The following is a 6,783-nucleotide window of genomic DNA, read 5'->3' as shown; positions in this document are numbered from 1 at the left end:
CAAGCAAATGCTTAGAGATTTTGTCACCACCAGGCCGCCCTACAAGAGATCCTGAAGGAAGCACTAAACATGGAAAGGAACAACAGGTACCAGCCATTGCAAAAACATGCCAAAATGTAAAGACTATCAATGCTAGGAAAAAACAGCATCAACTAATGAGCAAAATAACCAGCTAATATCATAATGACAGGATCAAGTTCACACATAACAATATTAACCTTAAATGTAAATGGACTAAATGGTCCAATCAAAAGACACAGACTGGAAATTGGATAAAGAGTCAAGACCCATCAGTTTGCTGTATTCAGGAGACCCATCTCACATGCAGACACACACATAGGCTTAAAATAAAGGCATGGAGGAAGATCTACCAAACAAATGGAAAACAAAAAAAAGCACGGGTTGCAATCCTAGTCTCTGATACAACAGACTTTAAACCATCAAAGATCAAAAGAGACAAAGAAGGCCATTACATAATGGTAAAGGGATCAATTCATCAGGAAGAGCTAACTATCCGAAATATATATGCACCCAATAGAGGAGCACCCAGATTCATAAAGCAAGTCCTTAGAGACTCACAAAGAGACTTAGGCTCCCATACAATAATAATGGGAGACTTTAACACCCCACTGTCAACATTAGACAGATCAATGAGACAGAAAGTTAACAAGGATCCTGGCTAACATGGTGAAACCCCATCTCTACTAAAAAAAAAAATACAAAAAAACTAGCTGGGCGAGGTGGTGGGCGCCTGTACTCCCAGCTACTCTGGAGGCTGAGGCAGGAGAATGGCGTGAACCCGGGAGGCAGACCTTGCAGTGAACCGAGATCCAGTCACTGCGCTCCAGCCTGGGCGACAGAGCGAGACTCCATCTCAAAAAAAAAAAAAAAAAAAAAAAAGAAATTATAACAAACTTTCTCTCAGACCACAGTGCAATCAACTAGAACTCAGGACTAAGAGACTCACTCAAAACCGCTCAACTACATGGAAACTGAACAACCTGCTCCTGAATGACTACTGGGTACATAACAAAATGAAGGCAGAAATAAAGATGTTCTTTGAAACCAATGAGAACAAAGACACAACATACCAGAATCTCTGGGACACGTTTAAAGCAGTGTGTAGAGGGAAATTTATAGCACTAAATGCCCACAAGAGAAAGCAGGAAAGATCTAAGATTGAAACCCTAACATCACAATTGAAAGAACTAGAGAAGCAAGAGCAAACACATTCAAAAGCTAGCAGAAGGCAAGAAATAACCAAGATCACAGCAGAACTGAAGGAGATAGAAACACAAAAATCCCTCCAAAAAATCAATGAATCCAGGAGCTGGTTTTTTCAAAAGATGAACAAAATTGATAGACCACTAGCAAGACTAATAAAGAAGAAAAGAGAGAAGAATCAAATAGATGCAATAAAAAATGATAAAGGGGACATCACCACCAACCCCACAGAAATACAAACTACCATCAGAGAATACTATACACACCTGTATGCAAATAAACTAGAAAACTTAGAAGAAATGGATAATTTCCTGTATACTTACACTCTCCCGAGACTAAACCAGGAAGAAGTTGAATCCCTGAATAGACCAATAGCAGGCTCTGAAATTGAGGCAATAATTAATAGCCTACCAACCAAAAAAGTCCAGGACCAGACGGATTCACAGCTGAATTCTACCAGAGGTACAAGGAGGAGCTGGTACCATTCCTTCTGAAACTATTCCAATCAATAGAAAAAGAGGGAATCCTCCCTAACTCATTTTATGAGGCCAACATCATCCTGATACCAAAGCCTGGCAGAGACACAACAAAAAAAGAGAATTTTGGACCAATATCCCTGATGAACATCGACGCAAAACTCCTCAATAAAATACTGGCAAACCAAATCCAGCAGCACATCAAAAAGCTTATCCACCATGATCAAGTGGGCTTCATCCCTGGGATGCAGGCTGGTTCAACATATGCAAATCGATAAATGTAATCCAGCATATAAACAGAACTAAAGACAAAAACCACATGAATATCTCAATAGATGCAGAAAAGACTTTTGACAAAATTCAACAGCCCTTCATGCTAAAAACTCTCAATAAATTCGGTATTGATGGAATGTATCTCAAAATAATAAGAGGTATTTATTGAAAGACCCACAGCCAATATCATACTGAATGGGCAAAAACTGGAAGCATTCTCTTTGGAAACTGGCACAAGACAGGGATGCCCTCTCTCACCACTCCTATTCAACATAGTGTTGGAAGTTCTGGCTAGGGCAATCAGCCAAGAGAAAGAAATCAAGGGTATTCAATTAGGAAAAGAAGAAGTCAAATTGTCCCTGTTTGCAGATGACATGATTGTATATTTAGAAAGCCCCATCATCTCAGCCCAAAATCTCCTTAAGCTGATAAGCAACTTCAGCAAAGTCTCAGGATACAAAATCAATGTGCAAAAATCACAAGCATTCCTATACACCAGTAACAGACAGAGAGCCAAATCATGAATGAACTCCCATTCACAATAGCTTCAAAGAGAATAAAATACCTAGGAATCCAACTAATAAGAGATTTAAAAGACTTCTTCAAGGAGAACTACAAACCACTGCTCAGTGAAATAAAAGAGGACACAAACAAATGGAAGAACATACCATGCTCATGGATAGGAAGAATCAATATTGTGAAAATGGCCATACTGCCCAAGGTAATTTATAGATTCAATGCCATCCCCATTAAGCTACCAGTGACTTTCTTCACAGAATTGGAAAAAACTGCTCTAAAGTTCTTATGGAACCAAAAAAGACCCTGCATTGCCAAGACAATCCTAAGCCAAAAGAACAAAGCTGGAGGCATCACGCTACCTGACTTCAAACTATACTACAAGGCTACAGTAACCAAAACAGCATGGTACTGGTACCAAAACAGAGATATAGACCAATGGAACAGAACAGAGTCCTCAGAAATAATGCCACACATCTACAGCCATCTGATCTTTGACAAACCTGAAAAAAAACAAGAAATGGGGAAAGGATTCCCTATTTAATAAATGGTGCTGGGAAAATTGGCTAGCCATAAGTAGAAAGTTGAAACTGAATCCTTTCCTTACTCCTTACACGAAAATTAATTCAAGATGGATTAGAGACTTAAATATTAGACCTAAACCCATAAAAACCCTAGAAGAAAACCTAGGTAATACCATTCAGGACATAGGCATGGGCAAAGACTTCATGTCTAAAATACCAAAAGCAACAGCAACAAAAGCCAAAATTGACAAATGGGATCTAATTAAACTAGAGCTTCTGCCCAGCAAAAGAAACTACCATCAGAGTGAACAGGCAACCTACAGAATGGGAGAAAATTTTTGCAATCTACTCATCTGACAAAGGGCTAATATCCAGAACCTACAAAGAACTCAAACAAATTTACAAGAAAAAAGCACACAACCCCGTCAAAAAGTGGGCAAAGGATATGAACAGACACTTCTCAAAAGAAGACATTTATACAGCCAACAGGCACATGAAAAAATGCTCATCATTACTCGCCATCAGAGAAATGCAAATCAAAACCACAATGAGATACCATCTCACACCAGTTAGAATGCCAATCATTAAAAAGTCAGGAAACAACAGGTGCTGGAGAGGATGTGGAGAAATAGGAACACTTTTACACTGTTGGTGGGAGTGTTAACTAGTTCAAACTTTGTGGAAAACAGTGTGGTGATTCCTCAACGATCTAGAACTAGAAATACCATTTGACCCAGCCATCCCATTACTGGGTATATACCGAAAGGATTATAAATCATGCTGCTATAAAGACACAGGCACACATATGTTTATTGTGGCACTGTTCGCAATAGCAAAGACTTGGAATCAACCCAGATGTCCCTCAGTGACAGACTAGATTAAGAAAATGTGGCACATATACACCATGGAACACTATGCAGTCATAAAAAAGGATGAGTTCGTGTCCTTTGTAGGGACATGGATGCAGCTGGAAACCGTCATTCTCAGCAAACTATTGCAAGAACAGAAAACCAAACACCGCATGTTCTCACTCATAGGTGGAAATTGAACAATGAGATCACTTGGACACAGGAAGGGGAACATCACACACTGGGGCCTATTGTGGGGAGGGGGGAGTGGGGAGAGGGGAGTGGGGAGGGATAGCATTAGGAGGTATACCTAACGTAAAAGCCAAGTTAATGGGTGCAGCACACCAACCTGGCACATGTATACATATGTAACAACCCCACACTTTGTGCACCTGTACCCTAGAACTTAAAGTATAAATAAATAAATAAATAAAAATACAGCAGTATTGGTTCATTCATGGTAACAAATTCTCTATACGTTAAAAAATCCAGAGCAAAGCCCTACTTCCCCTAAGCCTTGAATGCTGTAGTAAGTCCTTTCGGGCACATTCTTAGTGAGATGTCCCATGAAGTGTGTTCTCTCTCACTGCCACATATAATAACACAACTCCAGGTGTATTTGTAGTGCTCTTTGGCATTGGCAAAGCCATGATTCAATCAAACCATGATGACCCTTAACAGGCTGACAGTGGTGAGTTTTAGATTTATGTTTTCTGAGAAGAAATCCTGTTTTTGGCTTAGTGTTGTCGTTCTGATTTTTATGTTTTAAACTTTTATGCAAAAAAATCATGCTCTTTATTTATATAGTATAGATTCGCAAAAAGACTAAGTATTTCTCTAATTGACCTCAAGATGGCAGGCTTGAATAAAAGATATTTCCATTTTACAGTTCTGGGCTTCTCAAAAATTCTCTTTGAATTTGGAATTACAAATGAATGTTGTTTTCCTCATTCTTTATAGGCTATTTTTTTAAAGTATCTGTTTCTTTTATATTTGTTTTCTTAATTGTTTCCTAAAGGGTCACGACATTTTATTCAGTTTTTTTCTTAGGATATCAAAGACAGTCATGAGAATCTGGAGATTATCTTCATTCTTTAAAAAAATGACGATAAATGGAAGAGGTACATTTAGGCAAATGTTGTCCTAGGATGAGATCAGTGATAAACACCCCTACATTGCCTCATGAGAATGCTAAATTATGGTTATTTTTTCTTTTTTTTAAAAAACTTTTACTTTAAGTTCTGAGATACATGTGCAGAATGTACAGGGCTGTTACACAGATACACATGTGCCATGGTGGTTTGCTGCACCCGTCAACTCATCATCATCTAGGTTTTAAGCCCCACATGCATCAGGTGTGTATCCTAATGGTCTCTCTCCCCTTTCCCCCCACCGCCCAATAGGCCCCCGTGTGTGATGTTGCCCTCCCTGTGTCCATGTGTTCTCACTGTTCAGCTCCCACTTACGAGTGAGAACATGTGGTGTTTGGTTTTCTGTTCCTGTGTTAGTTTGCTGAAAGTGATGGTTTCCAGCTTCGTCCATGTCCCAGCAAGGGACATGAACTCAGAGAATGCTAAATTACTATTACATTTTAATTGCAAAAATCCTTGCAATAATTTAAGTTACCATCATGCATCTATGATAATTTTATACTGGAGTTTTGGGGGATGAATTTTATCTACCATACCAGCAAGTTGTTGAAAAAAACAGGCTAATGTGGGAACTCTAATCAGTGGTTCTAATAACATCGTCAAGTCTAAAATTCTCCTATAGTAAGTAAAAGAATATTTTGATTCGATTTGGCCTTTAAAAAGTATATCACATATTTGTTCCTTCTTTCTCCTAATTTTATTAGAAAATTAGAAAACTAGAAAAGTACATAGGATTTAGAGCCGGACAAACTCAAGCTCAGGTCTAATTCAGCCTCTTATTGGCTGCTTCTTCCTTCTTGGCCAGGATGCTACTTAACCTCTCTGAATCTCATCTGAAAAGTGGGTGTAATATTTCTCATAGGGTTTATGAATGGAAAGCACTTAGCACAGTTGAATAAATGACAGGCATTATTATTATCTGGGGGGAAGGAAGGAAGGGTGAAGTGAGGAGTATCATCAAACAATACTATGAATTGTGAATTACAGCTCCAAGGAGATTACTAAAATTATACGGATTTTTAAACTATGTGATAACCCATGAAAGCTCGGAAAACCCACCTTTCCATAATGATCCCACTAAGGATTTGCTGTGAAGTTCAAAGCAAATTCTCTAATGACTTTAGGACTCAGTTTCCTCATGTATTTTCACAGCATATCCATGACCACAGATGTGGGTCAAAGGCCAGAAGGAATTTCCTGAATGTTCTGTTCTGTATAAGACCCCTCAGACCCTCAGTCAGTTCTGAGGTTAGTGTGAGGGTTGGGTCATAGGAAACCCCCAATAGTAAGCCTGATTGAAAGCCTCACCAGCCCCACGGGACTGGGACTCGGAAAAGCTTCAATTTAATTTAGAACAAATATAGTATTTACACATCTAATGATAACAAATTCACACTCATTCATAAACACAGACACAGTTTTTTTTGTTTTGTTTTTTTTTTTTTTTTGAGAAGAAGTCTCACTCTGTCGCCTGGGCTGGAGTGCAGTGGCGCGATCTCGGCTCACTGCAAGCTCCGCCTCCCAGGTTCAAGCAATTCTGCCTCAGCCTCCCGAGTAGCTGAGATTACAGGCACCCACCACCATGCCTGGCTAATTTTTTGTATTTTTAGTAGAGAGGGGGTTTCACTATGTTGGCCAGGTTGGTCTCGAACTCCTGACATCGTGATCCACCTGCCTCAGCCTCCCAAAGTGCTGGGATGACAGGCGTGAGCCACTGCACCCGGCCACAGATTTCTTTTACATTCATTATAGAGCCGTGTGGCCTTACAGG

Source organism: Theropithecus gelada, chromosome 15 (assembly GCF_003255815.1).
Source record: "Theropithecus gelada isolate Dixy chromosome 15, Tgel_1.0, whole genome shotgun sequence".
Taxonomy (NCBI): Eukaryota; Metazoa; Chordata; class Mammalia; order Primates; family Cercopithecidae; genus Theropithecus; species Theropithecus gelada.
This window is presented reverse-complemented; position numbering follows the sequence as displayed.